This window comes from Canis lupus, chromosome 19 (genome assembly GCF_048164855.1).
Source record: "Canis lupus baileyi chromosome 19, mCanLup2.hap1, whole genome shotgun sequence".
In the NCBI taxonomy this organism is placed as follows: Eukaryota; Metazoa; Chordata; class Mammalia; order Carnivora; family Canidae; genus Canis; species Canis lupus.
Window position 1 is genome coordinate 31631246 of NC_132856.1, and position 20614 is coordinate 31651859.

The 20614-nt window shown below is 38.5% G+C and overlaps 1 protein-coding gene and 1 long non-coding RNA gene across 13 annotated transcripts in view; one reads left to right on the plus strand and one right to left on the minus strand.

Moving 5' to 3' along the window:
- The window catches only part of FHIT (fragile histidine triad diadenosine triphosphatase), a 1386045-nt gene that overhangs the window by 308219 nt on the left and 1057212 nt on the right, over nt 1-20614 (plus strand). The window lies entirely within an intron of this gene.
- On the minus strand, nt 8339-10620 carry LOC140610063 (uncharacterized). Its single transcript, XR_012011842.1, has 3 exons — nt 10037-10620; nt 8653-8901; nt 8339-8536 (listed from the first exon to the last, which is right to left on the minus strand). It is a non-coding gene; the product is annotated as an uncharacterized lncRNA (long non-coding RNA).

Sequence of the window (20614 nt, forward strand, 5' to 3'; positions counted from 1 at the left end):
CTCTAGTCCTGTGGGACTCATGAGTGCAAGCCCATTGGCTAGCAAAGCTAGTGATCTGGGTGCTAATCCCTCAGATGGCAGCTACAAAATTCTCAACACCAGATTTGTGTACCAGCTCTTTTTAGAGAGACTCTAGCAACCTGATTTTACCACTGGAGTAAACTGGAAGGACAAGGTGGGTGAAGTGGCTACTGGCTACTTCCCCTGGGTTCTATGGAGGATTGCAGTTAGCTCCTGGATGCATATATCTAAATTTCCAAACTTACAGAATGAATTTTTAGATTATATTTTGGTCATTATTTGTTATTAGTTGTTCTATTTTTTTTTTTTTAATTCATGAGAGACACACAGAGAGAGGCAGAGATATAGGCAGAAGAAGAGGGAGAAGCAGGCCCCCTCCTGGGACCCCAATGTGGGACTCAATGCCAGGAATCCAGGATCATGATCTAGGCCAAAGGCATATGCTCAACCACTGAGCCACCCAGGTGCCCCAGTTATCAGTTGTTCTTAACAAACTATCCTAGAACTTTGTGACATAGGACAATAATGGTTCATTATTTCTCAGGGTTCTATGAGTTAGGAATTGGAGTGTGACTTAACTGGCCAGTTGTCTGCTTCATTTGGAATAGGCTGGATCATTCACTAGGTTGCATTTAGCTTGTAGCTTTTCTGCCAGGGTGGTCAAAGGAGGATTTACTCATGTATCTGGTGCGTTGATGCTGCCCATATCATCTCAATCTCACCACAAAGTGTTTTCTCATTTGGTAGTCTAGTGTGAGCTTTTTTACATCATAGCAGTTAGCTTCTCCAGAAAGCTCCAAAGTGGAAGCTACTAGGCTTCTTAACTACTACCTATGGAATGAGAACACTTACACATGTACATTCTATTGGCCAGAGATAATAGGCCAGCCAAGCTCATCATTAAGAGGAGAAACAGACTCCACTCCTTGAAAGAGGAGCAGCATGAGTGTATAGTGGAAGAAATGATAGTAGTCATTTTTGGAAAGTAGAGCATAAATATGTATCTATATTTATTTATACTTATATATAAATATATATTAATTGAAATATTGACACAATGTTACATTAGTTTCAGGTGTATAACATAGTGATTCAATGAGTCTATACATTATATCTCGCTCTGCACAAGTATGGGTACCATCTGTGTTGGGTGTTTTTTTAAAACAGTTTTACTGATATATTAAGCCTACCTTGTCAGAGTTTATTTTGGGCATTTATGAACTTTGAATAAAAAAATATGAGATGGAGCAAGCATGGGGCATATACACATACATATATACATTTTTAAATTTCTGCATCCTAAAAGATCAGTGTTTTCTCCTCTTTAACAGTAAGGATTATATGTCTCACCCTATTTACCTTTTTGCCTTGTCTACCAAGAAGCTCAGAGCTAAACTGAATTATATTAACCTTATTTGCTTCTTCTTTTGATTCATGGTTTTGATATTCTCCTTTATTTTACTTAACTGTTTTTGCCAATATTTTATTTGAGTATTTTGGGGAATAGCTATATACAAAATTCTAAAAATGAACCAAACAGACATGCAGACTTCTCACATCTACTGAATAGTATAAAGAACTCTGCCTTCAGAATTAAGTGATAGAGTTTCACATCCTCACTATTGCCACCTGTCTTACTTTCCTTATTAGTAAATTCGTTTTTATAAGTATTAACTGGATCATAGAAGTGCTAAATAAGTTGTAGCTACTGAAAATGGATCTTTACACAAATGTGTGAATGTAAAACTGGTGAAATGTGAGTAAGGTTGATGGATTGTATCAATGTCAATATCTTGGGAATGGTATCTTACCACACCATACAAGCTGCTACTGTGGGGAAAAACTAGGTGAGAGGTACACGAGATCTCTCCATATTATTTCTTACAATTGCATGTGAATCTATAATTATCATAAAATAAAAAGTAAAAAAAGAAAAAGTTATGAGTATTGCTTCTATACTATCCAAGCAAAATTATTATTCTTTTTTTTAATATGGAAGTTATGCTGACTTTGGATGTACCTCTTTATAAGGTTATTGAATGCAATTGAGTATTATCAAATGTGTTGAAATATGCTATCTAATGTGTTGAAATATGCATCAACCAGTTGGTTGTCAACTATGAAACTTTTCCTTAATATAAATACTCAGTGACTTTATTTTTCCTGCTAAGAATCATTGAAGAAATAGAAGAAGTTTGCAATGTTATTGTAAATCTAGAATTTAAAGGAGATCAATAAGCCTATACATTATTTCTTTTAAAAAATTATAAAAGAATCTAAAGCTCAGGATGTCAGGAGGAACTGGGATATGCTGATGCTGATCACAGAAGAAATTCAGTTGGATTGGAATTTGACATGTGGAAATGTAATTATAAACTGTATATTCCTCTACTGAATGTGAAGCAGCTTTCCCTTATACCATTATCTCCTTGCTACCATTTGAAACATTCAGGAAATGTTTACTTAAAATAAATAAAGAGTAAATTCATTGAATGTAGTTGGAGAAAAATTAAGTGCTTAAATGTATTTTAATTGGTAACATGCTATTTTCCTGTGTCTGTAGAGCTCAGAACTTGTTCTTCAGTGGTAAAATATTGTCAGACTAAAATCTTTCTTCCAATGTTCATAGTTCCTCAAGTATTAGCAAACCTATGGCCTGGAAAGTACCGCCCAGATGCCACACATGATTCAGTTACTAACTTCCTGTTTATTTGGAAAAGTCATTTAATCTCTGTTAATTAAAAGGATTTTATGGATTTAGACTTTCCCTAGTCCAACTCAAGGAGATTAGAATTGACATCTCTAAGTTTCCTTTTATCTCAGATGTTCAGTTATTTTCCATTTAAACATCCATTTAAACATCCATCAATCTACCTATATGTGGAAATTTTCCTTTTATGTTTCATAGAATCATAGAAAATAGTAGTTAAAGGTAGACTAAAATTCCTTTTTTTTTTTTAAGATTTTATTTATTTACTCATGAGAAACACAGAGACAGAGGCAGAAACAGAGGCAGAGGGAGAAACAGGTTCCCTCTGGGGAGCCTGATGTAGGACTTGATCCCAGGACCCCAGGATCATGACCTGAGCCAAAGTCAGATGCCTGACCACTGAACCACCCAGGTGCTCCAGCTCCTTGTTTCTATATATTCTTTGCTCTCCTGTTCCTCAATTCTCTGGAAATATATCAGCTCTGAACTATTTCTGGACATTTACTACAATCTGGTAAGAACCCAGAACATACCTTTTTTGGTAAGACGGAGTTTCAAAATTTAACTAAATTATTCATTGTTTTTATCACAAAACACTTCCACAGCAAATTTTACCAACTCATAAGAAGAGACACATCTGGAAAGAACAACAGCAAAAAAGTCTAATAAAATCTGTACATGTGAGGTCAAAGCAGGAAAAAGGAGGAGGGAGGAAGTTGTTTTAGACCATCTAAACTAAGAATAGTCCTGCTCTGAGCTCTGAGCTTTCTATCCACCAGTAGCTATTATATTATAGTTTAGAGATACCTACTTCTCTTGTTTGATGTAGAGATAGAAAGTTGAAAGAATGGAAGAATGGATTAGCAAACACTAAAGCACACCAGTTTCTCTGTGACCAAAGCAAAAAGAACTCTGAAAGAAGGAACACTAGGTACAGAATGTAGGACTCTGATCACATTATTTCCCATGGCTCATGAGTACTTGGAATTTGTCTCTTCCCAGGTATCTCCAGAACATGTTTTCTTGTTTCTTGATTAGCTTAAACACCTACCTTTCTGTCTTAATGTCAATTTTTCTATCTTCTTTCTGTTTAGTCAGTTTCCAAATTCATTATTTTTGGGATTATTTGGGATTACTTTTCTTTATCAAAAGTCACCGTAGTATTTTGTGAAACACTATTGTTCCAATGAGTGTTGTTATATGAAACAATGCTTTTGCCATCCTAATCTCTTAGCCTTGTGATGATAATGACATATTAATTATGGAAAAGCCAAGATGATTTCAGGCAAAAATAATGGCTTTTCAAATTCTCATGAATATTGGATCACTTTCTTATTAGCATAGGCATCTTGCCAAGATTTTTGAATGCTTATAATTTGGATGGCAAGTGTCCTGGGAAGGGATCATATTTGCTTGTATGCTCTGCTTGGCATTTGGCCTATTTTCAGAAATTCATGGACATTAACCCCAAAGTAACATAATCATGTTTATCAAATAACCCCCAATAATTGGGTCTTACAGATTCAATGTTATGTAGGGGTATGTTTTTAAAATAACCTTGCACTTAAGGCAAAGGCAAGTTTTATTTATTTAAACTTATTCATTCATGTAACAAATATTTATTGAGCACCTAATATGTATGAGGCACAATTTTAGTAAAGACAGAGAAGGTTTTACTTTCATTGATCTTTTATTTTATTTGCGGAATAAGGAAAATAAATATGTGAACCAATAAATGAGCACAATAATTCAGACATCGAGGATATGTCTAAGACTTTCAACTATATTACTGTGTCAGAGATTATTGGAGAGAGAGACAATTAGAGGAGGCTTTTGGAGGAGGTGACATTTGAGCAGAGAATTAAATGTTAAACAGGAGCCAGCCATGCAAAAAATCTTGGGAGAAGTATTCCAGCTAGAGAGAACAGCAAATATAAAGGCCTTGCTGCTGTAATGAACTTGCGATGCACCAGGTAGAGAGAAAAGGCCAATATGACTGGATATAGTGAGTGTGTTAGGGAAGGAGAAAGATAGTTGAAGATGAGGTAGGATAAGTATGCAGGGGCAATTTAGCAGGGCCAATTTAGACCTTGGTTAGGAGTTTGGGATTTCTCCTAAGTGTAACAGATAACCAAAAGGGGATATTAGGCCAAGGTGACATAACCAGATTTATGCTTTGAACTCCTTACTTTTGCTTGTGGGTCTGTCCAGTGTCAATTTTTAGTGACTAAAGGGGCACTTTTGTATGCAGAAGAGCATGTTTATACTAGTTTGATTTTTAAATTAATGTTTGTTAATGTTAGATATTTTTAAACAAGTGTTTAGAGACACAAGCAGAGGGAGAAGCAAGCTCCACGTAGGGAGTCTGATGCAGGACTCAATCGCGCCCTGGGCCGAAGGCAGGCGCTAAACTGCTGAGCCACCCAGGGATCCCCTTAAACCATATCTTGACTTATATATACTAAACTCATAAACATAATTAGTCCAGTGATCTTAAACATGTCAGTACCACTTACTGTCAAATTCTCTTGAACCTTTCTACCAAAAATCAGAAGTCAGTTATCAACCCTTTACACATTTGAAACTGGAATCACAGAGTTAATCTGTTCTTAAATGGTTCTTAAATATGGTATAAATTTTCTAAAGATGACAAATACTTGACACCAAACACTCAGATTGTCTTAGTTCCTAACTTAACCAGAAAGTATGAACACCATGGGTTTCAATGACTCTATGATCTATTTAATTTTATCTGTCCCAGGATTGAAAAATCCCTTACTTGCTAAAGGAACAGTGATATCATCTCAAGTGGGTTGAGGTTAGGTTATGTTTTCACATGGAGCTGCAGAGTCAATAATTTATGATCAAATGTGGTCACATCGGGGCACCTGGGTGGCTCAGTTGGTTGAGCATCCAATTCTTGATTTCAGCTCAGGTCATGATCTCAGTGTCCTGGAATTGAGCCCTGCACTGGGCTCTGCACTGAGTGTGGAGTCTTCCTCAGATTCTCTCTCTCCCTCCCCCTCTGTACCTCCCCCTCCCCTCAGGTGCGCTCTCTCTCTCTCTCTTTCTCAAATAAATAAATAAGTCTTTAAGCAACAAACAAATAAACAAACAATATGGTCACATATTCAGAGAGCTGTAACTAATGAATCCTGAACATATATATATATATATATAGAGAGAGAGAGAGAGAGAGATTATAATCACATTTACTGTACACAATTTTTAAAAATTTTATTTATTTATTCCTGAGAGATACAGAGAGAGGCAGAGACATAGGAAGAGGGAGTCTCCCTGCAGGGAACCTGGTATGGAACTTGATTCCAGGACCCCAGATCATGACTGGAGCAGAAGGCAGATGCTCAACCACTGAGCCACCCAGGCATCCCAGCTACTGCATACAATTATTATGAGGATCATATGCAAGACTATATGTAAAATACTTAGGACAGTGTCTGGCCTACATTAAGAGCTCAAAAAGATTATATTTGCCATTATTTTCAGTTACACTGCTTTCAAGTTTTACCGTCATATATCCAGGCATTTTTTGGTCTCTATTAACCTGAATTTGATAAATTTCATGATATGCAGTGCTAGATGTGCATTAAATCAAAGGTCCCTTTTTAACAAGCATGGTGAACAAGGATGCCTAGGTGGTTCAGTAGGTTAAGCAACCTGCTCTTGATTTTGGCTCAGGTCATGATCTCAGGGTCATAAGATTGAGCCTGGCATCAGGCTCTATGTACTAAGTGGGGAGTCTGCATCTTTTTCTCTACCTCCCTTTGCCCCTCCTCCCACTCGTGCTCTCTCTCTGTCAAATAAAGAAATAAGTCTATAATAAAAAACAACAACAAAACAAGCACAGCAAATCAGTTAGCACTGTGGTAATGGATTCGAGGGTGAGGCGTGTCTCCAGGTTGAGTCTGGCAGACCTACCGTGGTGTTTCAACAGTAAGCTGATGGACAGTAGTTCAAATAAGTGGTAAGTCTGGGGGGTGAGAGTATTGTGGCCAGTGTCATAGGCTGTAGGAAGGTGGCCCTAGGGGTAGTTGGAAGTCTGTGGTAGGGAATCAGAAGCTCTAAATGTACAGAATGACAAATGTCAGGCAAGTAGTAAGCATCAGAAAAGGTTTTCAAGGCAGTAGTCTGTAGCTCTGAGGAAGTTCTAGGGTTCAGGTGGGAAGGAGGATAAAGAAGCCAATGAGGGCCAGAGCTCATTCCGAGAGGGATTTGGGTCCTATGCAGGTGACCAAGGTAACTAGGTTGAAGTCCAGGAATGAGAAGAGAATATTGTTGAGCGCCCACTGTCACTATACTTATGCTGCCATTTTTCTATATTTTCTGTGTTATCTCATTTCTCTCCTTAAGGACTCAGGAAATAATTCTTACTGCCAGTGTTTTATAGGTGACAAAGGAATGATTAAGTAAACATTTCCAAGGTCATACATCCAGTAAGTGGTAGAACCGAGTTAAACCCAAGCCTTCTTATTTCAAAGGTCATGATCTTTCTATGACAGTACAGTGCCACAGAGGTGCCTTGATGTTACTCAGAGCATTGGCCTGGATACTCTTAAATCCTCCTGCCCTGTGTCATGGTTCATCCTGAAATGAGGATGCATGGAGACTGCAGAAGCGACCTGGGGTAGGATCACAGCATTGGGAGAGGAGGTTAACACAAGGTGGGACACAGTGGAGCCTAAGCAGCAGCTGAAGCTTGACACCTTGCTCTGTCCTTGGCCTGGCTACTCTGCACTAAAGAGGACTCTGGTTCTCTAGTGGAAGAAGGGAAAGAAAGTTAAGCGAAATGACCTATGGCAGTGATTCTTAACCTCTGAATGTGATAAAAGTTATGAAGAAAAAAAAGTTATGAAGAGCTTTCCTAGAAAATATGTACCTGGCCCACGTTTAGTTTCAGAGGGTTCGCAGAGCTCTCGAAGCTACTCAAGGATTTGGTTGCTAGTCCAGAAGATCCTTTAGATGAAGGAAGGCTTTAGACCAAGGATGCAAAGCTTTTCCAGAAGTGTTTCCTTAAAGGAGCACTGGTATTACTGGAAGATGATGGTGCTGCTGCTCACAGTGACAGTCATTTGGAGTTTAATAAAATGCCAGCCTCCATTTTACTTAATTCTTTCCTAAATCTCACAACCCTATAATGTAGATGTTATCATTAACATCGTTTACATAGATGCAGAAAGGACTCACAGAGGCTCAATGACATGCTCAAGGTTACAGAGGTAGTAAGTGGAAATGTGCTCAATAAAGTTCAATAATTTCACGCCTTAAGAAATACATGTGAGTTTTTGATTTGGTACAGTTGGGAAGTGGGGATAACGTTTAACATATGTCTTACAAAAACCCATGATATTAGGTTTTTGGGCAATTGCTTGGGAGTGACAAATGTCGCCTACCACGTTTTAAAAAGCTGTAGCACCAATCCCAGCTGCTCAGCTTTCTCTTCAAGTGTCTATACATCACAGAAGTTTAACTAAGTTCTATAAAGGAATTTGCTAGTGAAAAATACCTTCTGAAATGAGAAGCCAGGTAATACTTCTCTTCATTTGCAAATTATAAAATTAATACTTAGTATTTTAAATAGTGTTTTTTTTTTTCTTGAAAAGACTTTACAGCTACTAGCCAGCTAAGCTTCACCACATTCCCTGGGGTCAGCCAATAAGAATTTCTCCATTCCCATTCTGTAGGTCACTCTTAGGGTCCTGTGGTGCCAGGACCATCAGATGGAGCCAGCTTGGCTGGTCTGTGTACTTCCAGACAGTATTCACGCAGAGAGAGTGGTAAATCTATCTGCAAAAGAAGGCCAGGCCTTTGTGGGAGAACACACAAAGCAACAAAGGAACTTGTTGAAAGAAACAACATTACAAACAAATCCACAGCTCCCTGGGGCAGCTGTGAGTACTTACTTACAAGGCTGTTACTAAATATTTTCCTGACAGGACAGAAAACAACTTGCCCAACTTTGCATGTGTCTCTTTGGAGAGCGCCAGAGGTGGTTATCCGAAAAATCATTCAGTGGTTTCAAATCTTTCTTCCTCCTAGTATAATCATCTAGAGGGAAAAATTGTATCCTTCTGTGTTCTGATTCATTCACTTTGGTGCTGCTTTGCAGATTTCTTTATGAAGCTGTTGGGAGTGTTCTCTCTTTTTCTCTCCTTATAAAACATAGCAAAGCAAAACAAAACAAAAACATACATGAAAAAAAAAAAAAAAAACAAGTTAGTTGGCTCACTACCGTACTAGTTTCCCCATGTATTACAAGACCTTGAAGCTCAAACCTAAGAACACAAGAGTTATAGGCATGTTGCAGGACTGTCTGATGCACAGGATGGTAAATAATAAATAATCTTTATTTTTTGAAGGGAAACAATTTAAGCATCTTTGCCTACAAACTCAAAGGCAAAACTCTTCTGGACTTTTGTGAGTTGTTGCCAGTCCTTGGTTATGTTACTACCTCATAATTCAGAGATTCCTGAAAGGAGTTAAACAATTTTAAGGCCACCATAAATTTTATTATTATTTCCTGGGATGTATTACTTGGGTTCTCAGGGTGATCATTAAATTTGTATCCTCTTTGAATCATTCTGAGTAAGGATTTGTCTCCAAAAATGTTGATTATGCTTTGTTAAGGCTTTAAAAGGAAAATTGGTGTTATGGGCTAATGACTAAGAAAAATTATTTTTGAGAATAACATGGGATTATTTTTAAGGTGTGATTTTCTGTGTTTAAAAACCCCAGAAACCTGGAAGCACAACTGGCCAGCTTATAAAAATACAAAGAGGGTTATATTTTTGCTTCCTGAGAATTTTTTTTGGTGGGGGATAGAGGAATTAAAAAGAGAAGGAAAGAAGGTGTGTGAGGGGGAGAAGACAAAGGGAGAAGGATCTCCCACTGATGTGAAATACCTGATTGCCCTTTCCCCAAGGTGTCTCACACAAAGTACCTATTATTGGAGTCAAAGTGTAGTGGTATCACACTGAATTACAGGATTATAGGCCTCTGAGCTGGACAATTCATGTTAGAAAATTAGCTTCCTGCCTTCCTGCTATAAGTTTTTAATCCATGTGGAGTTAATACCAACAGATTTTTTTTTTTTTTTGGAAGCAAGTGCTCATGAAATGGAGAAAGAAGTGAAAGCATTTGCTTATAGCAGGGAATTCATACAACAAATGAACCAAAGTAGGCAGTTATAGCAACTTAAAGCTTTTTTCAGGAGTGTGTCACCAGTAGGGACACATAGCAGGTACGGCATACAGTCCTTTTCAGCATGATTTTACAAAATGTGCTTGCCTGCTCATATCATCAGAGAGGTTTTTCTCTAATTTTTCCGACTCCTTTGGTATCTTCCTCAGCATCATCCTTTTAAAAGTCACGATAGGGGATCCCTGGGTGGCGCAGCGGTTTGGCGCCTGCCTTTGGCCCGGGGCGCGATCCTGGAGACCCGGGATCGAATCCCACATTGGGCTCCCGGTGCATGGAGCCTGCTTCTCCCTCTGCCTATGTCTCTGCCTCTCTCTCTCTCTGTGACTATCATAAATAAATAAAAATAAAAAAAAATAAAAAAATAAAAATAAAAGTCATGATAGGGTGTTTAGGTTCCTGGATAACATATTGATTATGTCACCAATCCTGGACACCTCCCCAATTTTTGTAGAGCCCTTTAAAAAACAGAATAGCATTTTGAAAGTATCTCTGTGTTGGAAAAAGTTGACTATTTAAAAAAAATGCTGAGAACATTGTGGTGAAGAAGAATCCTGTTAGTCTGCTGGTGCTGTTATGGGCAGGGGAGTTGCTTTTGTCTCTCAGTTGGACAGCATGCAGGCTGATGAAAAGAGATGGTCCTCAGAGATAGAAATTCTAGGGGACTTTTCCTAAGGTGGTGATGTAACAAGCTGAACAGAACATCCATTATGGTGGTATCATAATGCTGTCCATAATTTGTCATTGTGAAATCAATATTAAAATATGCAAAAGTGGTTTTGATGGAATTTATTTAAATGACCCTGTTATAATGTGAAAAAAGAAGGTACAAAATAGTGAGGCGTGCAAGATTTCCAGATATCAAGAAAGGACCATCCTCTGTTGGTGTCACACAGGAGTACTCGACTGTCATTGGAAATGTCAACTCCCATCATTGGAAAAAGTGGGTGGGACAGTTCGCAGTCGTGGTGGCCCCTACCTAAACTCTGGCGTCCACTTATCTGCATTGGTATTTCTGGAGTGGCTGTGGAGTCTACGAACCATCTCTTCTTTGTAAGGACTCTCCTCCTTCTCTGTGAGAGTGGTCCATTAGGCCTGAGCAACCATGTTTCATCACAACATGGTTCTCTAGAGAAAGTTATTTTGGTTAGAGTTGGATACCTAATCCACAGTTGGCCCTGTAAGGTTTTTGTACCTGGAATTTGGGATTCAGGAATAGGTAACCAAGAAGGAGGCTGTATTCCCAGGTTTCATGCCTGCCCTTTGTTTCCTGGCATTGTGGAAGCTGGCTGCATCTCTGCCTCTGAGTCTCTGAGACACTAATGTACCTTTCTAATAAACCTCTCTTCCATCTTATCCTAGTATAACTTGGTTTCTGTTACTTAGAACAAAAGAGACTTACTAATACGTTTTGAGCTTCAAACCAATGGCATAAGAATAATGTTCCTCAAAAATCACAAGAATTGATATTTCAGAGTAGTTAAAGGATTTAGGTGAAATAGATGTGATCTTCAAGTTTGGTATTTTAAGGGTATCTTGAATCTGTAGTAAAACTTCACAACTCAGCCTCACCTGTTGAGTTCCCAGAACCTTTATTTAGATAAGGGACTAATCTGAGGTCAGTTCCTTGGGACTTGGTTGACCTGGAAATCTCTTCAAAGCCGAACTAGCATAGTGTTTAAAGGCCAAAGACTGAGACACTCCAAAAGGTACAGAATTAAAATAAGTTTTTTTCAGAAGTACCCTCTTCTCCTCCTTCACTCCTCCATCCCTTTGCCCTCAAACACACATATATTTAAAGATATTTGGAGCTTAGATGTGCCTTTGAATTTCTGCCTGATGTTGTAATTCATATCCTGAGATAACTGGCTGGGAGCTTTGGGAATATTATGCAGGAATGGCTAGGCTATTTGATTTTATCTTTAGACTCTTAAATTCTATTTGCAAATCAATTTCAAAGAGGTTTGATTTGAGGAGGTAACATGGGAGAGATAATGTCCATATGAAAAATTCAGCTAAAATGTATCACCATGTCCTCACTGAAGACCATTTGCTGCTCATGGAGAAACAGTATGTTACAAAGAAAGCGAATTGACAATGAATCCCACTCATGAATTGATTGGAAAATATTATTTGTTTCTAGAAAACAGGGAGCTCTGATTATAAAAGAAAGAGCTTCTTGAGCTTCTCTCCTTCTTATTGGTTGCTTCAGTGCTGAATTTAATAAGGCACAAACAACTAGGAAGAGAATAGGGAGTGACAGGCATAGAGCCGTAAGTGTAATATACAGCGAGAGAGGGGAATTCATCACGCAGGAACACTTTCTTGGTAGAGAGAGAAAGCATTGCTGTGTAAAATGGGATAGCTTTGAAGGAATTCCAAGTCTTTATTTTTGGCCATTCAACTGTAGACTAGGGTTTCACAGGACTCATGTTAGGTTTAGAGGTTATGAAATACTGTTTTCCAAATGGAAATATATGACTTGTAATCTCAAAGAAAAAGAAAGTGAAGAAAAAGGAATGCTGCTGACCAAGGCATCAATAATCCTGTTACTCTGAGATCTGTAATGATCACCCGAGGGCAATAGCTCATTCTCCTGCTGACTTTCCAACCCTCTTTATGTTTTTATTTAAAAACCTTCAATTCTATTAAAATATGTCATAACAAGCTATGTCCTAGTATATACATAGATCTGTCATTGAGAAAGGTCATATTAAATACGACTTTTAAACTACTTCTACCATTGTTTGCATTTTTCTACCTCTCTACATCTAAAGATTATCAGCTATCCACTAACAATCTTTCTGTTTTAGTTAGGAGAGGCTAGATTTTGCTGCAGTAACAAATCAATCTCTAAATCTCAGTGGTGTTACACAAAGGAAGGTTTATTTCTTGCTCATGGTACATGTTCAACACAGGTTGTCAGGGGGCTTTTCTTATTGTAGCTATTCAGGGACCCAAGCTGATGGAGCCACCAGCATCCTTTGTTTGTGCCAGCCAAAATATGTTACCTTCTTAAGGAAGAGAGACTGGAGAATTAAACATGGATTTTTCCCTGATTTGACCCTGAAAAGAAATACATTGGGGGTACCTGGGGGACTCAGTCTGTTGAGCACTGGACTCTTCATTTTGGCTCAGGTCAAGATCTCAGGGTTGGGGGATGGAGCCCTGCGTTGGGCTCCTGGCTCATCAGGGAGTCTGCTTCTCTTCCTCTCCCCCTGCCCTCCCCCCTCTTATGTGTGCTGTCTCTCTGAAATAAATCTTAAAACAAAAATACATTACTATTTCTCACACCCCATTTGGGTACAGCTGGTCACATCGTTCTGCCCAAACACAAGGAGATGTGCAGGCATCTCTGTGTCCAGGACAACTGGATGAAACAGGTAGCATCTACAGTAACATCTACCACTGTTAAACTTTCTTAACACTTTGTTCCTCCATAAAGCCTACCCTGATCAATTCAGGTTACAGCAATAACCTGTCCTTTTGAAGATCTGTTAACACTGGTGTATACCATTCATTTGGCCCTTAGCTTTCACTTTCTTTGATTTGTTAATGTACTATTGAGGTATATAAGTGAATATGAGTAAATATTGGCATCTTTATGATAAGTCTCCCATATTTGATTATGAGTTCCTTGAAAACAGGTAATATATAGTCCTTGCATCACCCATCCTGCCTTGCATGTCTAGTAAGTATGGAATGAATTTAGTTTATGGGTGAAGCCTATATTCAGAAGGAGGGAAATAGATAATAAGCAAATTTGCTAATGTAATTTATTTCACCCATGCGTAGCAGCTTACTGATGGGAGGAGGTATTCATAACAAATTAATCAAGGATCCCTGCAGTCTTTCTCTGGTCACTGAAAAGTCTATGTGGTCTCTTGTCACTGAGTGCCATGCACACTTTGTGATTGTGATAGACATGTTCAGTTTTTCTGGCTTTTACTCAATTAGGAGGGGGAAAAAAAGGAACTCCAAAGCAAAGAGACCCAAGAATTGAGGAAAATTATTTTAGTGGTGAAAGGGAAAGAAGAAAAGTCACAGGAACCCACTTAATCAATAAGCACAAGAAGGGAGAATATAACATCGTATGAGAAGTGGTGCTTGCTTGCAAAAGGCTTACAGCCTGGGTGCTAAGATAAGACATAATTATGGAGAGAGAACTAAATGTATATAGCAGCATGGGAGATGTTTCATCTATAGAGATGCCACTGGACAAAGCTCAAGAAATCCTCAGTATGAATTATTTAATCCTGCATAGCAAATTATACTAAAATGAATTAACTTAAAACTGCAATAAATAATAATTTCTTCATATTATTTCTGGGGTCAGGAATTGAGGACAGGCTTAGCTGGGGGTGGGGGGCGTTCTACATTTCTGTCAGCCAGGTCTGTAGTTATCTGAAGGTTTGACTGAGGCTGGAGGATCCACTCCCATGGTGTCTCATTTACATGCCTGTACAGTGGTGGTGGTTGTTGGAGGTAAACCCCCATGTGGGCTCCTCTCCACAGGCTGTTTGAGTATCTTTATCATGTGCTGACTGGCTTTCTCCCCAGAGATAACAAGGTAAAAGCTTAAGACCTAGCCTCATAAGTGACATGCCATGATTTCTGTAAAATCCTATTGGTTACACGGGTCAGCCCTATTCTCTCCAGGAGATGACTACCTGGGGGCGAAAATCACTGGATGTAATCTTAGAGGCTAGGTATCAGACCCTGCATGCTTTTGTGAAGGGGAAATCAGATTAAAAATAAATGTCAAGGGGCGCCTGGGTGGCTCAGTTGATTAAGTGTCTGACTCTTGATTTTGGCTCAGGTCATAATTTCTGGGTTGTGAGATCAATCCCCATGGCAGGCTCTATGCTTGGCGTGGAGCCTGCTTAAGATTCTTCCTCTCCTTCTGCCCCTTCTCACTCCAGCTCTCTCTCTCTCTTTTTCTTTCTGTCTCAAAATAAAATAAAATAAAATAAAATAAAATAAAACAAAATAAAATAAAATAAAATAAAATAAAGTAATTACATTCCTTCCAGAGATTGGATAAGAGAGGTTGTAGCAAAGTAACTCTGGGTATCTTTCTGGCAGAAGTAGGGAGCTCCTAGGGACTGAAGATAATGCATATCTGACTCAGTGCTTCCAGCTGGGCAGACTTCCTTTTTTTCCCTTGCCCTGTACTACTCTGAGTCACTTCTTAGCCACTGCTAGAATAGGATGATTTTGACAATTAAAAAAAAAAAAAAGAAAATCCACAATTATGTGAAAAAGAACTCTGATTTCCCTCTGAGTGAACCTCATCAGTGGAAAGCTTAGCTCTTCAGTCTATGTACTCTATTTCTTCTAGGAGCAATGGATCTATTTGGGAAGAAATACATGATTGTTTTATCTGTGAAAAGATGCAGTGCCCTCTCTTTGCTTCAGTCTTGTAATCTGTGAAGTGGAGATAGCCATGCCTTCCAAGGAGTCATGAGACTTCAGTGACCCAGCAGATGTGAAATGCCTGGCACAGAGCTTGAAACAGAGCTGGTGCCTAACTGCTTGGTCTTGACTATTGAGAGTCTTTTGGTGGATTATCTCTAGACACTAAGTGGAATGGAATACATATAGTTGATTAAAAAAAATCAGAACCTTGTAAGACCCCACAATAGATCAATTTAATTATATAAATTTAAGATTAAACTGAATCACATTAGGCATATCGACGAAATCACTACTTTTATCTAAATAAAAATTTTATTTTTTTTCCAATGGAAATTTCTGCAGTGGTGCAAATACTTCATATGTATGCTGAGCAGTACAGTGGCCACAAGCCTCATGGCTATTGAACACTTGGAGTGAGATGGTGGGACAGAGGAATGAAACTGTATTCAATTTGACTTTATTTGAATTTACATAGTTACATATGATTAGTGGCTACCATAGTAAATAACACAGAATACAATGTCTAATGCATGTGATGATGCTTTTTATATCAGGCAAAATTAAAAAAAAATAGAGTATTTGAGTTTTTTGATCAACAAATGCTTTTGCTTCTATACACCATATTTATCTACTGATTTAAAGAGTTGGTTTGCTGCTATCAAGACATTTCCCCCAAGTTAACATATAGATTTATTGCCTACTTTGTTGTAAACTATGACAATTCAGAACCTGAGCAGTAACTATATGGATTAGGATATGAAGAGCTTTACAAATGGAAGATAGAGCTGAATTCCTGCATGCATCTGCACTTTTTTCCTGGTTTCCTTGGAGTCCATAGAATCTTTTAGGATTATGCTGTATTCTCAAGGGTATTTTCTAAGTTCTATTAATAAATATCATTATACTCAAGGACTATATCATGGGCGCCTAAAAGTATCCACCAAATATCCCCTGAAACAATAGTGAAAATCATATTCAAGTCGCTGGAAATTATGTGCCTTATCATGCTCTTAAATAGGTTCTTTTGCTAGCTTTACAATGAAATCAAACAATTGATTGATCCAAGGGCTCAATTAGGACAACTTCTGCTGTAGTCTTTTCTGCCATCAATCCTTCCTCATCCCGATACAAGACTCTCCTTTGTTTCCTGGATATGCCACATCATACACCTTCTTCCTGAATCTGTGGCTTTACTGATGGTATTTCCTTCTGCTGCCCCTTCTCTCCTTGATAAATATACCCATCCCAACTCTTGGCCCTACTCTGGAGCCACCCCACTGTAATGGATCAAGAGAGAGCACAGTGAAGTGTGGAAAAGCATGGGCTCTGGAGTAGGACCACCTGGGTTAAAATCTCAGCTCCACTACATATGGACTCTGATTTGGGCCTGTTTTCTTTGCCTGCCTATGCCTCAGCTTCTTCATCTGCAAAATGGGAAGGTTCATGGTTCTACTTTATTGACTTGCAAAGATGAATGAGACAAGTATTCAGTAAATGTTAGCTATGTTTTTTTTTTCCTTGCTCCCTTGCCCTATGTTCATACTTTTATCATATTTATATTAAGATTGTGTTTGGGTTCTTATTACATCCTCTGTATTATTGTTGGCTGTCATGTTTCCATCCTCCACTTCCATTATGAGCAATTAGAAGTAAAGGACAGGGATCCCTGGGTGGCGCAGCGGTTTGGCGCCTGCCTTTGGCCCAGGGCGCGATCCTGGAGACCCGGGATCGAATCCCACATCGGGCTTCCGGTGCATGGAGCCTGCTTCTCCCTCTGCCTATGTCTCTGCCTCTCTCTCTTTCTCTCTCTGTGACTATCATAAATAAATAAAAATTAAAAAAAAAAAAAAAGAAGTAAAGGACAGTATCTTTTTCACTATTGTATCCTTAACACCTCACCTAGGGACTAATAGAGGAAGTGCTCAATATATATTTTTATTTTAATTTTTTTTAGAAATATGATTCTATTTTATTTATTTATTTATTTATTTATTTATTTATTTATTTATTATTTTTTAATTGGAGCTTGATTTGCCAACATATAGCATAACACCCAGTGCTCATCTCATCAAGTTCAATATATATTTTTAAGCAAGTGTATGAATATAGGAATGAATTCACTTATTCCACCAATGGGCACCTAATCAAATACTTAGCAAACTCAAGATTGATGAAAGATACGGCATATTTTCATATTCATTTTCTTCAACCTATTGTCTTGTGCAATATTTAAGGCATCAGTGGTGTATTAGTTCTCTCACTGCAATAATAATTTTCATGAACTTCGTGGCCAAAAGCAACATATATTTACTACAGTTTCTGTAGGAGAGAAACCCAATATGGGTCCTGTGGGGCTAAAGTCAAGGTATGAGTAGGGCTGTGCTTGTTTCTGGAGGCTCTTCGGAAGAAACCACTTCCAAGCTCAGATTGTTGGCAGAATTCAGTTCTTTGTGGTTGTTTGAAGCCCTTCTTTCCTTGCTGGCTGTTCGCTGGAGATGACCAGCCCCTACTGGCCTCCCTTCAGTCCTCACATGGAGCTCCTGCATCTCAGAGTTATTATGACACATTGAATTTCTTGTGCTTGGAATCTCTGACTTCCCATCGGTGACATCTGTCCTGCATCTTCATCTACCATCTCTTATTCTTCTCCTTCCCACTTGTGCTTTTAAGGCCTCATGTGACTACACTGAACAACTCAGGTAATCCAAGATAATCTCCCCATGTTAAAGCCAGCGGTCAATTCATCTAAATTATGCCTGCAGAGTACCTTCAAAAAAGCACCTAGATGAGAAGAATTTTGGAACAGGAGCTCTACAGGGGTATCTGTAGAGTTTTGCCTGTCACAGTGTCAGCTAATAGGTATGTTTGGGATGTTAGCAAAACCTGGCATATTTTTATTTCTTTCATCTAAATAAACCAGAGACTATGTCTCTTTTATTCACATTATGTTCAGCGCAGTGCCTTTCTTATAGTAAATATCCTTCATATGTTTGTTAAACACATTGAAATCCCTTGACCTTGATGTTTAGTTTTCCTTTTTGAAAAGGAAGTTTTGTTCTAGGCTACCAAAATGATCAAACCAACTTTTTTATTTTTATTTTTAGTTATTATGTTTATTTTGGTTTTGACTTTGTTCTTTGGTCCCTTAAAACCCTGGGTTTATCAAGTGAACCCTTGTCTTTCAAGTTTTGGTGACATTTAACATTTTCTCCTAAAAGATATCCTGGACCTACATTTGAAATTTCAGGGCTAAGATTATAAAGAGGTCCTGAGGGGCTAGACTACCAGTAATGAGGATGGTGAGGACCACAGTGATAATGATGTTCCAGTTTTCAGCCAAGGGTGATTTTGCCCCCACTCCCACCCCCACTCCCACCCCTACCCCAGTGACATTTGGCAATGTTTGGGGATAGTTTTGGCTGTCATGGTTGATGGAGAAACTACCCATCTGATTGTTTGAGGCTAGAGATGCTGCTGAACATCCTGTGATGCATGAGACAGCCCTCCATAACAGTTACATAGACCAAAATGTCAGTGTGCCAGGTGATGCCAAATTACCCTGAGGTAACTCAACAGGAAAAAAAAAGTTTATGTCTTATTCATTCAGAATGCATTCCATATATTTCGGAGATGTGACTCTCCTGGGAGGTTCCTGGGTAGTGTCCATGCTCCTTCCACTTTGTAGTTCTAACTTCTTCAACAAGTAGCCATCAGGTTTGTTGAGAAAGGAAAAGGAAAGAGTAAAAGACAGCTTGGAAGATTTCTGCGGGCCTTTCCAGGAAGGGGTGTATATTACTTCTGCCATATTACATTATTAGAATTCAGTCATTTGGACCCACCTAAGTGTCTTAGAGCTGAGAGCCGTGCCCAGCTGTGTGCCTGGGTGAACACTAGTGGTCTCTGCCAGAAAGAGCAACTACAATAACAGCCTCAGTAGCAACATTAATATCAAAGACATGTAACATTTATTGAGCTCTTGCATTGCCAGGCATGCATAACATAATTTGTCTAATGGTGTTACTGGGGCTCAGAAAAGTTGAATACTTCATCCAGTTCCTGTGGAGTTCTGTGGGAAGCTGAGAGGTGAAGCCAGTCTATTTCATACCAAAAGAAATGCACTTACCCACTCTCAGATATTCTAGCTGTGGCAAGAGTGGAAGACTGTATTTAGTGGGGCTTTATTTTTATGACACAGAAACTATACCTATACACACCATAAATGCAGAATGTTTGAGTTTCTAAAACTGCTTGAGCAATCTTTCCTGAAGAGCTGCTGAAATCCTTTTCAGGGAATATCAATATACAGATTGCATTCCAAGTTTTTGTCTGGATCACAAAAAAATAGACAGGAAGAGATGAATATCATGGGTGAAGGCTAGTATGGGCTTTTAAATCATCCTGTTGTACTTAGACATTGCAGCCCGTGATTATATATTTCATATTATATATTATAATTATATATTTATAATATATATATATATAATATAATTATATATTTCATCTGAGCCTTCAGTAGTCCAGGGGGACTGCTAACCAAGGTAATGAGCACTGCTAGGAAGCTTGACAGCAAACTCTAAATGGTTCCAATGCCACAGAGTTTCAAGAAAGTGGGCCTTTCTTTAAGTGAATATAGCTTTTCCATCCTATTTGAGTAATTTATTCTTATGTGCCTTATATTAGTGGCAGGCCTTGTGTTACATGTAATAGTTATAATAAGGCACTCACCAGAGCTTCCTTTTAGGGGTGGAAAGCACTTTGGGTATTATTGTCATGGAACAAGATAGAAGAGAGAACAGAAGCCCTCACTTGATAAAGACCACACTGGTAGAGAAAGCAGTATTAGTGGGTGAGAGGTGAGAGCAAGGTTCACAGTCTTCCTCTGGAATGACACAGCATCGCTTTCCTGGAATGTTCTAATCAACTTTTCAGGGTCTAAAAGCTGGTCATAGATGTGATGGTTCTGAATGTTGTCACCTTCATTATCGGCTTCTGCTTTGACCATGTCACAGCACAAGATTCTCAATGAGTTCTCTCTTGTGCCATTAAAATTGAACTTCTAATCTTATTGCCTAAAAGCTTTTATTATTTCTTTTTAAATGAAAACAATCTTCTTCTTCTTTCCTATCTCTTCCTCTGCTGAACACTGCCTTTCTCTTCGTATTTTTCTTATAAGAATGTCTGCATTATCACACTGATTTAGACCTGTGATTCAAGTACCCATTCAGAAAGCATTTTCTGCATAACACCACG